Below are 22,101 nucleotides of genomic sequence, written 5' to 3'. Positions count from 1 at the left end.
GATTTCACCTGGCCCATGAAGGAAGGCATTAGAGTTAGTGGATCAATCACGAGAAACTACCCTCTGAAATAAACATTTAGTGAGTATGTGTATGTGTGTACCAACCTAAATATGCTAACTGGAGGAAATCCCATGGCCTCCAGATCTGGAAATTACAAAGTACCTGGAATTCTACTAATTGACCAGAAAAGTAGCAATTCACAACTATGGGTCAAAAGAATTGGTAACTTATGGTGAGACTGCCACAGTTGAGGTCATGAGATTATCTGAAGATATAGTGTCCTTTATAGACAAGTACGAAATTTGCATTGTCATTCTGCCCTATTCAAACACAGTAAGTGGATCCCTGAGAAAAGATACATGTTATTCTAAAATCTTTGTTATAACACTCAGAATTTTATTAAAATACCTTGTTTAAGGATCCCACTGGTATCTTAAAAATTCTTCAAGGTATATTCCATATAAGAAATATTTTATTTCGTATTGTATACAAATATCAAATCATCACATTGTACACTTGAAACTAATATAATGACATACATCAATTATACATCAACAAAACATAAAAGATTCTAAAGCTAGCTGAAGCACAGTTTGGGATAAATGTATATGAAACAGTTGAACCCATGTTTCCCTTTGGGTTGGGCCACCCTGTGAGGCACTGAGGTTGGGTGGAGTGGGTCACATATCAGAAGAAGCAGGTGGGGATCCTCACAACCACCAGCCCCCTACCTATCCTAGGTGCACTATATTAGGAGCCCAAACTGTGAAACTGGACTATGCTTATGGGTCTAGATCGTGTTCTAGATACTATTCCTCTGTGCAATCCACATAAAAAGAGGGTAATAATGTTTAATTGCAAGTGTATTTAAGATTAAGTGAGGCAAAATAGTGAAAATGTTTAATATATTAGAAGTCCCATCTGAATAAACATAATGTATACTGCTAGTTCAAAAAGTTAATCTATAGTAATAATTGTGTGTAATCTATGTAGGATATGGCGACTATGTCTGTTGATTTAAGATACATTGTCTCAGTTCACCAGTTTAATCCCTATTTATATACTTCAGAATTTGGATTTGGTCATTTCTGTATTCCTAAGCAATTTAGGTGTGTGTGTTTGTATACATACATATATTATACATATACTTTGTATATATACATATAATTATATTATACAAACATATAAAATTTAAATAAATGTTTAAATAAATGTGAATACCAACAAAAGTATATTTTTCTTATTTAAACCTGAATTAAGCAGAGCCTTTATGTAGAAATGTTTCTTGTTTCTGTCTAGTACATATTTTTTTCAAGTTGAAATTAATCTTCTTAAAGCTTCTGCCATTTCCTCTAAATCTCAGGGAAGAATAATTAGGATTTAGAGTGTTACTGCCAATTATAAGACAGGGCTCTTATGTTTTTCCCGAATGTTATCTCCTTAAATTCACACACCAATTAATGTTTCATGGAAACGGAGATGCAAAGGCAGACTGCGCACCGCTGCCAACCCTCCCCTTACTGCGCACGTCCAGTCTCTGTGTTACAGATGCTGAAGATTAAACACAAACTAAACTTGGTTGCACTTAGGGAGGTTGCAGTCTATTTAGGGACAAATATATAAATGTGATTTAGTGTGGAATTTTTTAATGGCTACAAAAAAAAATGAATAAATAAATAATAGACTCATGTGACACCTGGCCTTTCTTAAGAGAATCAGTAATAGCTTCATCTACCTTTTCTCTTACAAAGATGAAACATTTGCAGGTTTTCAATTTCTGATATGACAAAGGTTCAATTTCAAAAGTCCTTATAGCAGGAAAGAAATATTTGCCTCTTCTTTATGGGAAGAATTTAGAGGTAGCTATGATGAGGGGATATTTCAGAAGGAATTTCCAAATTTCAAATATATTTTATTTTCTTGTAATAATTCCAATATTCAGTTTACTGACATTCCCAGGTCTATGGTGCCAAAAAGTAGAGAATACTGTAAGTATTTTATTTATTTCTTAATATAAATACCTAACAAATCTGGGATACATTACACTAAAATATTATAACCTTTCTGTAAAATTCCACCCTTACTGGTAGATGGATTCTGAGCTCTGTGCTTAATTTAAAAACAGAGATAAATTGCAAAACATACCTGATGACCAAGTCTACACATGCAGCCAAAGTGAAGCAAGGACCAGCTCAGTGTACAGTCCGAGTGAACACCTTCCAACTGCTTGCAAAGTGAATGGAGGAAGACCAGGGAGGTGCGTGGCAGGTGCCAGGTAAACCTCCGCTGTACTCTGGTAAGTGGGGTAACTGTCATTGAGCCACAGTAAGCAGCCCACCTGGACCAACAGGCAAGTGAGGAACACTCTGTGTCAGGCATGGCGGCTGTTTCTCCCACACACTTGCTTACTTTCTGCTAGTGTAATTCCTACAGTTTCATGTAAACAACTTAGTGCATGTTTAATTGGGAAATCACTGAGAGTTGTGGTAGAATATCAAATGTTTATTTGAAGCAACTTCTCAACTGTTTTACTACACTTCTTTCCCAAGAGTTTCTGTGAAGTATCTACTCCTAATTTTCTCCTTTTTCCATTAAAAGATTCAGCATCTCAGGGTCTCCTAACACCATGCAACTAAGAGGAGTTAAGGACCTGTATCTCAGCCCAGGAGTTGAACCCAAAGGCTGTGAATTTGCCTCAGAATTCTTGGTGAAACAGTCTTCCCTCCACAGTAAACAACATTGGTGAAGTCACACACTGTCCATTTCTTTAGGGAAACAGAAATATGAAGGAGATATTTTTTTTTAGCATTTTCTAACCTTCAGAAATTGTCCCCACTCAAAGTAAAATCAGTACATCTGTTGTAAAATTTCAGTCTAAGGGAAGTAAAAGGCATCACCCAATAAAGGAGGAAGGATATGTATTCTTTTGTCCAAAATAATTGGAATACAAAAGCCCATTTCCTAATACATTGCTGTAAATACATGTTACATGAAGATTTTAAGAAGAAAATTACATTTGCCTTTCTTCTTAAAAACAGATGATAGGTAAAAATTTGAGGAAATATTTTTGGCAACTAATAGGATGTGCCAGAAGCAGAAGAACAATAGAAAACAGTAATTACCTTTTGATCACACAGTTCCTTCTGTTTTTCTGGTTAACCCACCATCAGATGATGTTGCTCATCTCACCCAGATGGGCTGAAGGAGCATGTCCAGGTGAAGTGCACAAAGAGAAGTAGGAGAGTGACATCATGTTTTATTATGCCTACTGAGGGAATGGTTTTTCTTTTGATAAATCCCCTCTGAGACTAGAAAGAGGAATGCAATTAAGAGAGCTAAAGAAGCTCATGGATATACTGCCCTTGCATTTTCTTGTCTGATGTCTTTAAAAGAACTCCTTTTATTGTTAATCTCAATATGTGTCAAAATCTTAACCTATAGTAACAATAATCACAAGTCCCATCACTAATAAATTCTCACCTATGAAATATGAGTTAAATCTACAGAGCGTTTATATTTTACAAAATATACTTTCATGCATCTGAGACTGTATATACAAAGATATATAAATACATATAATTCTCATTAAAGTTGAATGAAAATTTGTGAAATACTGTCTTTTTCTTATTCTTCATATCTTTCCCTGATATAAAACCTGAAACTAATAGTTCAATTGGTTTGTCAAAAAGAATACCACTAATTAGTACGATATTTGAAACTAAAAGTGAAACCATCTCCCCCACATTTTTGTCTTGATCAGGGTTCATTAGATTACTGATTATATACATTCTGTTATTCATACAGACTCTATGTTAATTAAATGTTTTTTCTATTTGTTTTTTCAACATTTTCAAATAGTTTTTTTTAATTTTGTTATAATTAATCTACAATTCCATGAAGAACATTATGTTTACTAGGGTCTCCCCTACCCAAGTTTCCCCCACTAACCCCAATGCAGTCACTGTCCATCAGCATAGTAAGATGTTGTAGAATCACTACTTGCCTTCTCTGTGTTGCACAGCCCTCCCCTTTCCCCCACTCCCCACATTATACATGCTAATCGTTATGCCACCTTTCTTCTTCCCCACCCTTATCCCTCCCTACCCTCCCATTCTCCCCAGTCTCTTTCCCTTTGGTAACTGTTAGTCCAATCTTGGGTTCTTTGATTCTGCTGCTGTTTTGTTCCTTCAGTTTATCTTTTGTTCTTATACTCCGCAGATGAGTAAAATCACTTGGTATTTGTCTTTCTCCGCCTGGCTTATTTCACTGAGCATAATACCCTCTAGCTTCATCCATGTTGATGCAAATTGTAGGATTTGTTTTCTTCTTATGGCTGAATAATATTCCATTGTGTATATGTACCACATCTTCTTTACACATTCATCTACTGAAGGACACCTAGGTTGCTTCCATTTCTTGACTATTGTAAATAGTGCTGCGATAAACATAGGGGTGCATGTGTCTTTTTCAAACTGGAGTGCTGCATCCTTAGGGTAAATTCCTAGAAGTGGAATTCCTGGGTCAAATGGTAAGTCTGTTTTGAGCATTTTGATGAACCTCCATACTGCTTTCCACAATGGTTGAACTAATTTACATTCCCACCAGTAGTGTAGGAGGGATCCCCTTTCTCCACAACCTCGCCAACATTTGTTGTACTTTGTCTTGTGGATGGTAGCCATCCTTACTGGTGAGAGGTGATATCTCATTGTGGTTTTAATTTGATTTCTCTGATAACTAGCAATGTGGACCATCTTTTGATGTGTCTGTTGGCCATCTGAATTTCTTTTTTGGAGAACTGTCTGTTCTGTTCCTCTGCCCATTTTTAAATTGGATTATTTGTTTTTTGTTTGTTGAGGTGAGAGAGCTCTTTATATATTTTGGACGTCAAGCCTTTATCAGATCTGTCATTTACAAATATATTCTCCCATACTGTAGGGTACCTTTTTGTTCTATTGATGGTGTCTTTTGCTGTACAGAAGCTTTTCAGCTTAATATAGTCCCACTTGTTCATTTTTGCTTTTGTTTTGCTTGCCCGGGGAGATCTGTTCAAGAAGAGGTCACTCATGTTTATGTCCAAGAGATTTTTGCCTATGTTTTTTTCTAAGAGTTTTATGGTTTCATGGCTTACATTCAGGTCTTTGATCCATTTCGAATTTGCTTTTGTGTATGGGGTAAGACAATGGTCCAGTTTCATTCTCTTACATGTAGCTGTCCAGTTTTGCCAGCACCATCTGTTGAAGAGACTGCCATTTCCCCATTGTATGTCCATGGCTCCTTTATCAAATATTAATTGACCATATATGTTTGGGTTAATGTCTGGAGTCTCTAGTCTGTTCCAGTGGTCTGTGGCCCTGTTCTTGTGCCAGTACCAAATTGTCTTGATTACTATGGCTTTGTAGTAGAGCTTGAAGTTGGGGACTGAGATCCACCCCCCTACTTTATTCTTCTTTATCAGGATTGCTTTGGCTATTCGGGGTCTTTGGTGTTTCCATATGAATTTTTGAAGTATTTGTTCCAGTTCATTGAAGAATGCTGTAGGTAATTTGATAGGGATTGCATCAAATCTGTATACTGCTTTGGGAAGGATGGCCATTTTGACGATATGAATTCTTCCTAGCCAAGAGCATGTGATGAGTTTCCATTTGTTAGTATCCTCTTTAATTTCTCTTGAGAGTGTCTTACAGTTTTCAGGGTATAGGTCTTTCACTTCTTTAGTTAGGTTTATTCCTAGGTATTTCATCCTTTTTGATGCACTTATAAATGGAATTGTTTTCCTGATTTCTCTTTCTATTGGCTCATTGTTAGTGTATAGGAAATCCACAGATTTCTGTCTGTTAATTTTGTAACCTGCCACTTTGCTGTATTCTGATATCAGTTCTAGTAGTTTTGGAGTGGATTCTTTAGGGTTTTATATGTACAATATCATTTCATCTGCAAATAGTGACAGTTTAACATCTTCTTTACGAATCTAGATTCCTTGTATTTCTTTGTTTTGTCTAATTGCCATGGCTAGAACCTCCAGTACTATGTTAAGTAACAGTGGGGAGAGTGGGCATCCCTGTCTTATTCCCGATCTCAGAAGAAAAGCTTTCAGGTTCTCATTGTTCAGTATGATGTGGGCTGTGGGTTTACCATATATGGCCTTTATTATGTTGAGGTACTTGCCATCTATACCCATTTTGCTGAGAGTTTTATCATGAATGGATGTTGAATTTTTGTCAAATGCTTTTTCAGCATCTATGGAGATGATCATGTGGTTTTGTCCTTCTTTTTGTTGATGTGGTGGATGATGTTGATCTATTTTCAAATTTTGTATCATCCTTGCAACCCTGGGATGAATCCCACTTGATCATGGTGTATGGTCCTTTTGATATATTTTTGATTTCGGTTTGCTAATATTTTATTGAGTAATTTTGCATCTACGTTAATCAGGGATATTGGTCTGTAATTTTCTTTGTTGGTGGGGTCTTTGCCTGGTTTTGGTATTAGGCTGATGTTGGCTTCATAGAATTAGTTTGGGAGTATTCCTTCCTCTCCTATTTTTTTTAAAACTTTAAGGGGAATGGGTATTATGTGTTCTCAGTATGTCTGATAAAATTCTGAGGTAAATCCATCTGGCCCGAGGGTTTTGTTCTCAGGTAGTTTTTTGATTACCATTTCAATTTCTTTGCTCGCAATTGGTTTGTTAACTTTTGTGATTCTTCCTTGATCAGTCTTGGAAGATTGTATTTTTCTAGGAAGTTGTCCATTTCTTCTAGGTTTTCCAGCTTGTTAGCATATAGATTTTCATAGTAGTGTTTAATATTTCCTTGTATTTCTGTGGAGTCTGCCGTGATTTTTCCATTCTCATTTCTGATTCTGTTGGTGTGTATTGATTCTCTTTTTTTCTTAGTAAGTTTGGCTAGAGGCTTATCTATTTTGTTTATTTTCTTAAAGAACCAGCTCTTGGTTTCATTGATTTTTGCTATTGTTTTAGATTCTTCTCAATTTTGTTTATTTCTTTTCTGGTCTTTATTATGTCCCACCTTCTGCTGACTTTAGGCCTCATTCATTCTTCTTTTTCCAATTTCGATAATTGTGACATTAGACTATTCATTTGGGATTGTTCTTCCTTCTTTAATTGTGCCTAGATTGCTATATACTTTCTTCTTAAGACTGCTTTCACTGCGTCTCACAGATGTTGGGGCTTTGTGTTGTTGTTGTCATTTGTTTCCATATATTCCTTGATCTCTATTTTAATTTGTTCATTGATCCATTGATTATTTAGGAGCATGTCGTTAAGCCTCCATGTGTTTGTGAGCCTTTTTGTTTTCTTTGTATAATTTATTTCTAGTTTTATACCTTTGTGGTATAAAAAGTTGGTTGGTAGAACTTCAATCTTTTGGAATTTACTCAGGATCTTATTGTGACCTTGTATGTGGTCTATTTGGAAGAATGTTCCATGTGCACTTGAGAAGAATGTATGTCCTGTTGCTTTTGGATGTAGAGTTCTATAGATGTCTATTAGGTCCATCTGTTCTAGTGTGTTGTTCAGTGCCTCCGTGTCCTTACTTATTTTCTGTCTTACTTATTTTCTATCCTTTGGGGTGAGTGGCATGTTGAAGTCTCCTAAAATGAATGCATTGAATTCTATTTCCCCCTTTAGTTCTGTTAGCATTGTTTCACATATGTTGGTGCTCCTGTATTGGGTGCATATATATTTAGAATGGTTATATCCTCTTGTTGGACTGAGTCCTTTAACATTATGTAACGTCCTTCTTTATCTTTTGTTACTTTCTTTGTTTTGAAGTCTATTTTGTCTGAAACTAGTACTGCAACCCTTGTTTTCTTCTCTCTGTTGTTTGCCTGAAATATGTTTTTCCATCCCTTGACTTTTAGTCTGTGCATGTCTTTGGCTTTGAAGTAAGTTTCTTGTAAGCAGCATATGGATGGGTCTTTCTTTTTTTCCATTCTATTACTCTGTGTCTTTTGATTGGTGCATTCAGTCCATTTACATTTAGTGTGATTATTGAAAGGTATGTACTTATTGCCATTTCAGGCTTTAGATTCATGGTTACCAAAGGTTCCAGGTTACTTTCCTCACTATCTAAGAGTCTAACTTAACTCACTTAGTGTGCTGTTACAAACACAATCTGAAGGTTCTTTTCTATTTCTCCTCCTTTTTCTTCCTCCTTCATTCTTTATATATTAAGTATTAAATTCTGTACTTTTTGTCTATCCCTTGATTGACTTTCGGGATATACAATTTAATTTTGCATTTTCCTCTCAATCAGCTGCTCCACCCTCCCTACCGTGGTTTTACTACCTCAGGTGACAGCTATCCAACCCTAGGAACACTTCCATGTATAGCAGTCCCTCCAAAATAGACTGCAGAGATGGTTTGTGGGAGGTAAACTCTCTCAGCTTTTGCCTATCTGGAAATTTTTTAATCCCTCTTTCAAATTTAAATGATAATCTTGCCGGATAAAGTAATCTTGGTTCCAGGCCCTTCTGTTTCATGGCATTAAATACATCATTTCACTCCCTTCTGGCCTGTAAGGTTTCTGCTGAGAAGTCTGATGTTAGCCTGATGGACTTTCCTTTGTATGTGATCTTATTTCTGCCTCTGGCTACTTTTACCAATCTCTCCTTATCCTTGATCTTTCCCATTTTAATTACTGTGTGTCTTGGTGTTGTCTTCCTTGGGTCCCTTGTGTTGGGAGGTCTGTGGATCTCTACGGCCTGGGAGACTATGTCCTTCCCCAGACTGGGGAAATTTTCAGCAACTACCTCCTCAAAGACACTTTCTATCCCTTTCTCTCTCTCTTCGTCTTCTGGTATCCCTGTAATGCAAATATTGTTCCACTTGGATTGGTCACACAGTTCTCTCAATATTCTTTCATTTTTAGAGATCCTTCTTTCTCTCTGTGCTCAGCTTCTTTGTATTCCTCTTCTCTAGTTTCTATTTCATTTATTGTCTCCTCCACCATATCTAACCTGCTTTTAATACCCTCCATGGTGTTCTTCAACAATTGGATCTCTGACCTGAATTCATTCCTGAGTTCTTGGATGTCTTTCCATATCACCATTAGTATGTTGATGATTTTTATTTTGAACTCCCTTTAAGGAAGAGTCACAAGGTCCATATGATTTAAATCTTTCTAGGGAGTTGTATTAACAATTTTACTCTGGACAAGGTTCCTTTGGCATTTCATGTTTGTATATGGTGCCTTCTAGTATCCAGAAGCTCTATTCTGGAGCTGCTCAGCCCCTGAAGCAATGTCGGGGGTCGTAGGGGAGCGGTACTGGTGCCTGGTGGGAGGAAAGAGCTGTTCCCCGCCTCCCAGCTGCTGTGCCTGTTTCCACTGCCTGAACCAGTGTGCCCATCACACAGGTATGTTTTTGTCCCAGAGCAGCCAGATATGGATCCCTGCTTTCCACAAGCAGCTGTAATCCCAGTCTCCCCAGCAATTTTGCCTCTATTAACTTTCCAACCCGGTAGTCATGCGAGTCCCATGAAAGCACCATGAAATGTAGGTTTGTGCTCCCAGAGCAGATCTCCGGAGCTATTCAGCAGTCCCAGGCCTTCCACTACCTCTCTGCTCAGTTTCTCTTCCTCCTGCCAGTGAGCTGGGTGGGGGAGGGCCTCGGGTCCCATGGAGCCACAGCTCTGGTACGTTACCCCATTCAGTGAGGTCTGCTCTTTTCTCCAGGTGTGTGCAGTCTGACGCCATCCTCTTTCCTGTTGCTCTCTCAGGATTAGTTGTGCCAATTAAATTTTCTAATTGTATCCAGTTTTAGGAGGAAGCCTCTGTGTCTCCTCTCACTCCGCCATCTTTAATCCATTCCTCAAATCATTTTTATTTTTAAAATATTTTCCAGTTTTAGTGAGATACAATGATATAAAACTTTAAATAAGTTTAATATGCATAATGTGATTATTTGATATGAGTTTTTATTGCAAAAATTTTACTACAGTAAGGTTAGTTAATATATACTTCAACTGATGTAATTTCCACTTTGTTGTCATTGTTGCAGTGAGAACATTATAGCTCTCCTCTTCTTGGAAGTTTCAAGAATACAATACAATATTTTAAACTATAGTCACCACACTTCATATTTAAGTTTAAAGTGTTAACAAAGCATAGCAAAATTATGAGCAGCAGAAAAAGCTGTGCTCAAAGGGAAATTTGTACTAATGAAAGTCTACATTCAGAAAGAAGAAAGATACTAAATATACAATGAAATTTTTCCCCTCATGGAAGTAGAAAAATCACGAACTAAGTTCAAAGCTGGAAGAAAGGAACTAAAGATTAGAGCAGAAATTACTGTAAGAGACGCTAAAAAAATAAATGAAATAAAGAACATATTTATTAAAAAGATAAGCAAAATTGAATTATCCTTTAGCTAGGCTTAGTAAGAAAAAGAGAGAGGATATAAATTAATAAAACAATGAGTGAAAAGGAGGCATCACCAGTGCTACCACAATATATGTAGGCTCATTAGAGACTACTGTGATAATTTAGATGCCAACAAAGTGGACAGCCTCAAAAAAAAAGGATAAATTTCTCATATACAAGATAATCTCTTCAAAACATATGGCGTACCATGTCTAAATCATGAATAAATAGAAATATGAACACTCTGGTAGGAGGGACATAGAATCAGTGACCAGAAACACCCCAAAAAGAAAGGCCAAGGATGATATTGCTTCACAGATTAATTCTCTCATTTAAAAAATAATTAATGTCAATAATTATCAAACTTTTCTTAAAAACTGAAGATAAAACACTCCCAAATTTGTTTTTCAGAGACAGAACTTCCCTTGTAACAATACCGTAACGGAATATTATAAGATAAAAATACATGCTAAAATGCCTGAAGAATACATATGCAAAAAATTCTCAGCAAGATACTAGCAACTGATTTTAACAACACATTAAAAGGATCATACACAGTTATTAAGTGGGATTTGTCTTTGCATTTCAAGGATGTAACAGTATACACAGATCAACCAAAATGATGCACCACATAAATAGTTTGAAATTTTAAATGTGGTCGTCTCAGTGCATATATTAAAACATTTAAAATTCCAGTGATTTTCATGCTAAAAATTCTCAATAATTTGCATATACAGTAATATATACCAACATAGTAAAGGGAATATCATGTAAACTTACAGCGAATGTCATAGTCAACAGTAAAAGTTGAAGTTTTCTCCTCTATCAAGAACAAAGCAAAAGTGCCCAGTCTCACCTCTCCTATTCAGTATAGTACTGGTTGTGTTAGCCACAGCAATTACATAGGAAAACAAAGTCTTCAGAGTCAGAAAAAAATAAAATTCTTTTTTTACTGATACATTGCTTTGTATAAAAAATCTTAAAGACCCCCCAAAAAAGTTTTATCAAATAAGAAATTCAGTAAAAGTTTAGAATATGAAATCAACATACAAAAATCAGTTGCATTTCTATATGTTAATATTAAACTAAGTGAACATAAATAAAAACAACAATCTCATTACAAAAGCACCAAAAATTAAATATTTCAGAAATAAATTCATTTTAGTTTTTTCAACATTTTCCAGCTTAAGATATAATTGACATATAATATTGCATAATTTTAGCAAGTACAGCATAGTGATTGTATGTATGTATACAAAATTATTACTTTAATATGGTTAGTTAACATATCTACACTTCCCATAGTTACTATTCTTTCTTAGAAGTGAAGTTTTAAGTTCTAGCCTTGTACAGCTTTCAATTATATGATATAGATGATTAATTATAGTCACCAGGCTCTACATACACCCCAAGAACTTACTATCTTCTTAACTGGAAGTTTGTGGACTATGACCATCATCACTCATTACCCTGCACCTGGAAAACACCTATCTGCTGTGTTTCTACAAGTTTTTTTATTCCCCAGTAAATAAGATCATAGAGCATTTGTATTTATCTATTTGACCTATTTTACATAGAATGATGCCTCCAAGTTTCTTCCATGTTGTTGCAAATAGAAGGATATTCTTTTCTGTGGCTGAATGATATTCTTTCATATGTCCAAAATATTCTTTATATACATTCATCTATAGATGTAACGTTAGACTTTTCTGTTTAGGAACAATTTTAGCCAAAATGAAATATCTATACAATGAAGACATTGATGATGGAAATTAGGTAAAACAAATTAATGCAAAGACATCCCATGTTCATTGATGGGAAGAGCTCTTATTGTCACAAGCTAGTATACAAAGCTACCTATAGATTCAATGCAATCCCTGACAAAATTCCAATGACCTGTTTCACGGATATACAAAAAGCAATCTTCAAAATAGAGTGGAACCACAAAAGACCCTAAATAACCAAATCAATACATTAAAAAAAAAGCTGGACAGTAGACTTCCCAATTTCAACCTATATTTCAAAGCTATATAAATCCAAACACTATGACACTGGCATGAAAGCAGACATAAGCACCAACAGAACAGAATAGCAGAATAGAGAGCCCAGAGATAAATCACCTAATATTTGAAAAAAGGAGCCAAGAATAATCAGTTGGAAAAGATATTCTTTTAAATAAGTGGTGCTGAGGAAACTGGATATCCAGATGCAAAAACAGGGAAATCAGACTCTTATCTTACGCCACTCTGAAAATAACTAGAAATGGATTATGTACTTAAATATAAGAGATGACATTATTAAAACTCATGGAAAAAGCAAGGAGAAGTTCATTGACATAGGTTTAAGGGACATGATACAAAAAGTACAAGCAACAGAAGCAAATATAAATGAATGTAACTGCAAAAATTTAAATGTTTCTCAGAAGCAAAAGCAGATATCACCAAAATTAAAAGGTGATCTATAGATTGGGAGAAAATAAATGCAAACTGTATATCAGATAAGGGGTTAATATCCAAAATATATAAAGACTTTGTACAAATCTATAGCAAAAATTCAAGGAATTTGATTTAAAATTAGGAAAAGAAACCAAATAGATATTCTCCAAAGACATACAAATGGCCAAGTATATTAAGAGATGCTTAGCATCACTAGTCATCATAGAAGTGCTAATCAAAACTGTATTGGGATATTATCTCACATCTGTTATGTGAAAATAATTGAATACTTGTAAACTCTTGGTGGGAATATAAATTAGTACATCCACTATGGAAAACAACACTGAGTTTCTTAAAAAGTTAAAAATAGATCTATCATGTGATCCAGTAAACCCAGTTTTCAGTATGTGTCCAAATAAATACAAGTTATTGAAGAGATATATTCACTCTCATGTTTATTGCAGCATTATTTGCAATAGCCAACATATAGAAGATAAGTGTCTATAAATGAACAGATAAATAAGATGGGAGATGTAGAGACAATTAAGGATGGAGATAGTCATAGAAATACAGGCATACCTTGAACATATTGTGTGTTTTGTTTCATACAACTGAAATATAGCAAATACTACAATAAAGCAAGTGAAATGCATTTTTTATTTTACCAGTGCACAAAAAATTGTTTTTATTTTACTGTATACATATCCCAGTTATGAAACACTTTGTTGTTAAAAAATGCTAAGCACTATCTGAGTTTGAGAGAACTGTAATTTTTTTGCTGGTGGAGGATCTTGCCTTGATATTTTTAGCTACTGACTGATTAGGTTGGTGGTTGTGGAATGTTGGAATGCGTGGTGATTTATTGAATGAAGATAAAAATGAAATTTGATGCATTGATTGGCTCTTCTTTTATGAGTTATTTCTCTGTATAATTGGATGCTGTTTCATAGCATTTTACCCAGAGTAGAACATTTTCTGAAACTTGAATCAATCCTCTCAAACTCTATCCCTGCTATATCAATCAAGTATATGTAATATTCTGAAGTCTTTGTTGTTTATTAAACAATCTTCACCTCTTCACCAGGAATAGATTCCATGTTAAGAAATAACTTTCTTTGCTCATCCATAAAAAGCAACTCCTTATCAATTCAAATTATATCACAAAATTATAGCGACTCAGTCACATCTTCAGAACTCCACTCCTAATTCTAGCTCTTCTGCTGTTTTCACGATGTCTGTGGTTGCTTCCTAAGACAAAGTCTTGAACCCTTTAAAGTCACTCATGTTGATTGCAATCAATTACTTCCAAACTCTTGTTAATACTGATATTTTGACTCCTTCCCATGAATTACAAATGTTCGAAATGGCATATAGAACAGTGAATTATTGCCAGAGAATTTTTAATTTACATTGCTTAAATCCATCAGAGAATCGCTGTCTATGGCAACCATAGTTTTGCCAAATGTATTTCTTCAATAGGACTTAAAATTCAAAATTACTTCTTGATCCATGGACTGCAGACAGATGTTGTGTTAGCAGCATGAAAACAACATAGGTCTTGAAAATCTGAAACACAGAACTTGGGTCACATGGTGCATTATTAATGAGAAGGAGTATTTTGAAAGGAATCTTTTTATATCAGCAACCTGTCTCAACAGTGGCTTTAAGTACTTAGTAAACCATGTTGTAAACAAATGTGCTATCATCTGGGCTTTATTTCATTTATAGAACAAAGGCAGAGTAGATTCAGCATTTTCAGAATGGTAAATGAGCTTTGGCTTCAACTTAAAGTCCCAGTTGCCTTATTCCCAAATAAGAGAGAGAATCAGTCCATCCTTTGAAGCTTTAAAGCCAAACATTGATTTCTCCATTCTAGCTATGAAAATCCTAAATGGCATCTCTTTCCAATGTAAGGTTATTTCATCTCCACTGATAATCTGCTGTTTTCTGTTGCCACTTCATTAATTATCTTAACTAGATCTTCTGAATAACTTCCTACAACTTGTACAGCAGCAACTGCTGCATCAACGTGTCCTTTTACATTCTGAAGATTGCTGCTTTCCTTAAGCCTTATAAAACCACATCTTCTAGCTTCAAACCTGTCTCTTTCAGGTTCCTCACCTCTCAGCCTTCACAGAATTGGAGAGAATTAAGGCTTTGATCTGGATTAGGCTTTGGTGTGAGGAATGTTGTGGCTGACCATCTTTCCAGACTGTTAATACTTTCTCCATAACAAATAAGGTTGTTTTTCTTTCTGGTAAATGCAGTGTGTCCCCTGGACTGTCACTTCCCATTCCTTCAAAAACGTTTCCTTTGCATTCACACCTTGGATGACTTTGGTACTATGATGCCTGGCTGTGGCCCATCACCTCTTTGGACATGAATTCCTTACTCTATGTACTCACTTCCAGCTTTTGAATTAAATTGAGACAAATGCAACTCTTCCTTTCACTTGCATATTTAGAGGCCATTGTAGACTTATTAATTGGACTAACTTAATTATTGTCATGTAGGTGATAGGAAATCCTGAGGAATGGGAGTAAGATGTGTAATCGCTGGTTGGTGTAGAATTCAGAACACATACAATATTTACTGGTTAATTTTTATACCTTATATAGTAATTCATGTCACCCCAAAACAATGAAAATGGTAACATCAAAGTTCACTGAATCAAAGATCATCCTCAGAAATATACTAGCAATAAAATGCATGAAATATTGCTAAAATTAACAGAATGTGACACAGAACAAAATGAGCAAATGTTATTTGATAGAGTTAATGGTTGGTCAATGAAATGTCACAAGCCTCCAACATATAAGAAACACTAAATCTGTGAATCGCAATAAACTAAAGCATGGTAAAGTATGCTATGCTTATAGATACAGATATGGACATAGATATAGATATAGATATGGATAAATAGATATAACGATACAGATACAGATATAGACAATGGAGAATTATTCAGCCATGAAAAAGAAGGAAATCCTGCCATTTGCAACCATTTGGATGAACCCTGTTATTTATGCTAAGTATAATAAGTAAAACAGAGGCAGACAAAATGTATGATTTCTCTTGTATATGGAATCTAAGAAATACAAAATCACAAAAGCAAAAATACAATCGTTCTTATTAGAGGCTGCAGGTAGAATAAATGAGGAGCTATTTGTCAATTAAAAGATTAGTAAGTTCTGTGGGTCTAATACACAGCATCATTATTTTAGTAAACAGCTTATTATATAACTGAAACTTGTTTATAGAGATCTTAAATGTTCTAACCAAAACAAATCATAATAATTATGACAGGTGATGGAAGTGTTAGACATTGTTAATAATTTATTAATAATGTGTATCAAACCAACATAATTATACATGTTAGCTACATCATGGTGGCTATAATGTAAAATATTACACTGTATACTTGAAAATTGCAATTAGGATACAGCTATTTTCTCACCATAGCAACAACAAATTGATAATAATATGAGTTGAAGTCTATGTTAACTAATGTTTTGTGATTAATACTTTGCAAAATATACTATAACAATTCATCCTATTACACATCTTAAACTTACAGAATATATGCCAATTATATCTCAATAAAATGAAAAAGTTTAAAAATAAAAATTGGAGAGAAATGAAAAAATGAGGTAGCATTAAATTAACATGGATTTCATGTTAATAATAGAGGAAAGTGTACAAATCAGTAATCGAAAGAACAGAGATCAAGGGAAAGATGTGAAGAAAATGAACTTAGTTTTACTTTCAACCAGAGTACTAACTAGTGGTATTGTCTTTGAAAAATTAGTTGAACTATTAGTTTCATATACTTTATCAGCCAAAAAGAAAAACAACGGTTATTAACAATTTTCCTTGAACTTTAAATGATAAAGTATATGTATACATATACATATGAAATTACATTTCATAGCTGAGAATTTATGTGATGTTGGTATTTGTGATTATTATTATTTATTAAGTTTTTGATGCATATTGTGACTAACAGTAAGAAATTTTCTTTAAAGACATGAGAGAGAAACAAAACAATCACAACAGGGCTATCCACTAGCTTCTTTAGCTCCTTTAATTGCATTCCTATTTATAGTCTCAGAGGAGATTTGTCATAAAAAGAAGCCACTCACTCAGTGGGCATAGTAACATCAGGGATGATGTCACTCTCTTGCTTCTCTTTGTACACTTAACTGGGACATGCGATATTAGCCCATCCGGGTGAGACAAATAAAGTCAACAAATGGTGGTTTCAGCCACAGAAGTACAGGGAATTATAAGAGCAAAGTGTAATTATTATTATGAATTGTTCTGCTTCTGACACATTCTATTAGTTGTTGAAAATGTTTCCTCAAATGTTTACCTGTCGTCTGTATTTAAGTAGAAAAGCAAGTACACGTTCCCTTAAGAATCTCTTTATACGTCATATATTTACTGTAGTATATTAGGAAATGTGGCATATATTGCAATGTATTAGGAATTTTTGTTTTCCAACTATTTGTGGACAAAGGAATATATATATATAAAGGAATATATAAATATATACACATACACATATATATATATATATATCCTCATTTACTAGATGATGCATTTTCTTTCCCTGAGATTGAAATATTACAGAGGAAGAGCTACTTTTTACTTGGAGATGGGATGATTACTTGGAGTTGATTTTGAGGTTTGTAAAATACTAGAGACAAATATCTGCATCATATTTATAGTTCCCCGGGAAAGCTGACATGGGCGCCTGACACAAGGTCATCCCCCATGGAGGGGAAGCCATGCTGTTAAGAGACCTGAGGCAGAGACACAGCTTGCAGGGCTGAATCATGGGCTGAGAGGAGTTCTCACTCTGCTTGGTTTGTGGCATTAGGCAGATACTCTGAGAACCTGAAGCTTTTATCATGTAAAAGGACAAAGTAAGATGAATAGGTACTTCACAGGCTCCTGGGAAGGATGGAATGTGGTGAGCATTAGGACAATTCCTGGAATGCTGTCAGATCCAAATAAAGGTTTGGCATATGCCACAGGCAGTATCCATGACCTCAAGTTAAAGATGTACTAAACTGCTTCCACCAAACTCAAGGAATTGCATTAGAGTGAGTCTGCATGGGGTGGGGGCCGCTGCTGAGGGTGTTGCAGACAGGGCTCCTTGTCTGTTTGGGTCCCAGGTGGGCTGCCTGCTGTGGCCTGGTGATGCTGATCCACATTTACTGAGGTGCAGCAGAGATTTGCTCAGTGACCCCAAATTCCCTTCCAGTCTCCCTCCACTCGCTCAGCAAACAGCGGAACGTCTCACATGACTGGTCCCTGTGCAAGTCCTTGTTTACTTTTACCAGAAGTAGACTAGTAGACTGGCAAACAAGTGTGCTTTGCAACTCATTGGATTATTTTTTTAATTTTCAAGAGATCAAAATCCACATGACAAAAGTGTATTGGATTTGAAAGAAAGCTTACATTTTCTAAAACAATGTGTCCAGATTTCTTGGATATTTATATTAAGAAATTGAAATCATTGTCAGTGTTTTCTGCTGCTTTAACACCCTGAATAAATTCCATTTATTAATAGATTGAATATAGTAATTAACTTTTGGAATCAACACAATATTATAAAATATATTTGGTATGCAAAAAATATCATTGTGAAATATCCCTGTAATGCAACCACCTGTAGACCCTTTCCAGAAAGAGAAGCTCATATTTCCTTCTTGTTAATAAGGGTTTTAACTTGTCTGAAATTGAAAATCTTCAGAGATGTAATCTTCATGAGAAAATACAGATGAAGCTATTACTGATTCTTGTAGACCATATATATTTTGCATCTATTGTTCATTTTATTTTTGTATTGTAGTTATTTTAAATTATACATTAAATCACATTTATATAATATTTGTCCCTGACTAGACTGATTGTGACCTCCCTGTGTTTAATGAATTTTAATTTGTCTTTGATTTATCTTCAGATAAATCAGAAGCTGCCTGTGACCAGCAACATAGAAAAGCCAACAGTGAACTGGAGACAGAAACATCTCAGTGCTTTTCAGCATTCCACTCTGTCTGTTTCCATGAACAATTATTTCTGAGTACATTAAAGCAGTTAACATTTGGGAAACAAAAGCCTTGCCTGACAAATGGCAGTGACACTCTCAATCCTTTTCTTGTCCCCTGATATTTACAGCACGTGGTAGAAGCTTTAAGAAGGTAAGTTTCAACTTGGAAAAACATGTCCTAGATAGAAAAAAATGGGTTTCTACAAGAAATTCTTCCTAACCAGGGTTAATAAGAATTATATGAATATATTTATATGTTTATATTTAAAGTGTTCATATTCATAAAATAATTGCATGTATCTATATACATACATAATATACATAATTCTTATGAATATATAAACAAATTCATACATAAGTTCTCTATGAATACAGAAATTATCAACTCGAAATTATCAAAAGCATAAGTAGATACAAAGACAGGTGAACTGAGCTAATACATCTTATATCATCAGACAATAATAGTTAGAGCAGTATCTTACCCAGATTCTGTACAATTATTTCTCTATATATTAATTATTTAAAAAAGCAGTATGTATGTATATTCATCAGTAACTGTCAGGTTCCCACTACTTCTACTATTTTAGCTCATTTGTTCCTAACCATGCCTGAGATCATTGTGCTTGTGTGCATTTTCTGTAGAGTGGACAGGGAAATAGGGGTGCAGGATAAGCTGGACCCACAGCTGCAGTACGTCTTCAGAGTCTGGGCTCCTAACGTTGCCCATAGGATGTCCAAAGGGTTCATTGGTGAGGCCCACAGGCTATTTCTGAATATATGGCTCAACCCACCCAACTTCACTGCTTCAATATGTGACCCAGTCTCATGGGCACAATGGGTTCAAACATTCATATGGATTTTCTCAAACTCTAATTCAGTTACTTTTTAAGTCTTTTTATATATTGAGGTATAATTGACATATAACATTTTATTAGTTTCAGGAGTATAATGTAATGACTCAGTATTTGGGTACATGGTGAAACATAAAATATTTCTTATATGGAATACAGCTTCAAGAGTGTTTAAGACCCTACCTGGATCCTCAAACCAGATATGTTAATGAAATCCTGATTCCTATAACAAAAAATTTTAGAAAATTTATATTCTTTTTTAATAATTCACTTTTGTGTTCACATACACCAGTGTCTGCAAATTTACATTCTTGATAAAGGACATGTATCATTAGGTCATCTCATGACTTTGGACTTTGGAAACCTCACAAGTTACTAATTATTCTGCTCCAGAGTTGTGAATTATTATTTTCTGGTACAATCATAGAATTACAGGTAATATGTAATCTCTAAGTCTCCAGGACATGGAGTTCCTCAACTTGGGATAATTGGGTTGATATACACACACACATACACACATACACAGCCATATGCACACATACACTAAATAGTCATTCAGCAGGTGGCATCTCATGAGTGATCCATTACTTCTCTCCTTGGTAGGCCAGGTGGAATCATGGAGGACACCACCTGGAAGGCCAACCACACAGGAGGTCAGAGTTTATCCTGTTGGGAATCTTCAGTCAACCCCAAAACCCAGCTGTCCTTTGTGTGGTCATTTCTGTGGTTTTCCTGATGGCCTTGTCTGGAAACACCATCCTGATCCTTCTCATATGCTCTGATGCCCGGCTCCACACCACCATATACTTTTTCATCAGCTAGTTTTCTCTCATGGACATGATGTACATTTCCATCATTGTACCCAAGGTGCTTGTGGACCGGGTCACAGGTGTGAACACGATCTCAGCCCCTGGATGTGGGATGCAGATGTTCCTCTATGTGACACAGTCAGGTTCAGAATTTTTATTTCCAGCTGTCATGGGTTATGACCACTATGCAGCCATCTGGTGTCCTCCTTGTTACCCTGTCCTCATGAACCAGAGTGTGCATTCTCCTTGCATCTGTGGATGGCTTCTTGTTCACTCCCATCACCATGAACTTCCCCTTATGTAGATCCTAGGAGATCCATCATTTCTTCTGTGAGGTCCCTGCTATGTTGAAGCTCTCCTGCTCAGACACCTCCATCTATGAGATACTCATGTACCTCTGCTGTGTCCTCATGCTGCTCATCCCTGTGACTGTAATTTCAGGCTCCTATGGTTTCACCCTCCTCACCATCCTCAGGATGAACTCAGCAGAAGGCCAGAAGAAGGCCTTTGCCACCTGCTCCTCCCACATGACTGTGGTCACCCTCTTCTATGGGGCTGGCGTCTGCACCTACATGCTCCCCAGTTCCTACCACACCCCTGAGAAGGACATGGTGGTATCTGTCTTTTATACCATACTCACTCCTGTGCTAAACCCATTAATCCACAGTCTCAGAAATAGGGATGTCACGACAGTTCTAAAGAAAGTTTTGAATGTGGGATCCACCTTTCAAGAAACTATGAAGTACCATGATTTCATGTTTTTGATTTTTTCTAAAAGTTTTAATTGTTCTGTCTTATGATAATGCTGTTCCTTAGACTTTCATACCATGATGTATCATCTCAATTTAACACCTCTTTTATGAATTATATTTGTATTCTTCAAAATTTTTGATTTCATACACTTTCTCCATTCAAAGTGTTTTTTAACATTTTATTATAAATGTCATAATTAGTGACATTTATAATGAAAATATCATGCAATACCAGTGAGAATATAACTGGTACAGTTGCTATGGACATCAGTGTGTGGCATTTTCTCTAATAATGAAAGGAAGATTGGCCATATGACCCTGAAGCACCAATATTAAATAATTCCCAAAGGAGACAAAAACACATATCCAAGTGAAATCTAGTATATAGCAACATTATTCAGAAACATCAGAATATTGAGAGAAACAATATATCCATCACCTGATGAATGGTCTAGTATCAAGTAAACATACAATGAAATATTATTTGGCCATGTAAAGCAATGAAGCTCTGATGCATGCTTCAACATAACTTTTGAAAGAAATATGCTGTGTATAATGATATAGCTACAAAAGGCCCTTCATTATGTAATTCTATTCTTATGAATCTCCCAGAATACATAAACTGTGGTGGCCAAATTTAAATTATTGTTTGCTTAGGGTTGGAATGGATGAGTTAGTAGGAGGTTCATAGTTAACTGGTTTGGATTTCTTTTGAAGTTTGTGAAAATGCTCTAATTAACTAAAGAAATTGTTACAAGTATGCATTGTTACAAATTATGAATGCATTAAAATCAAACTTATGCACTTTTAAGTGAG

General features: G+C 35.4%; 1 pseudogene; it reads left to right on the top strand.

Annotated features, from left to right (window-relative positions):
* Nucleotides 1-2,239: 2,239 nt before the first annotated feature.
* On the top strand, nucleotides 2,240-21,333 carry LOC118913222 (olfactory receptor 2T29-like; annotated as a pseudogene).
* The last annotated feature ends 768 nt before the right edge of the window (nucleotides 21,334-22,101 follow it).

Source organism: Manis pentadactyla, chromosome 13 (assembly GCF_030020395.1).
Source record: "Manis pentadactyla isolate mManPen7 chromosome 13, mManPen7.hap1, whole genome shotgun sequence".
Classification (NCBI taxonomy): Eukaryota; Metazoa; Chordata; class Mammalia; order Pholidota; family Manidae; genus Manis; species Manis pentadactyla.
Note: the sequence above shows the minus strand (reverse complement) of the source record. Positions and strands in the feature narration are given on the sequence as shown.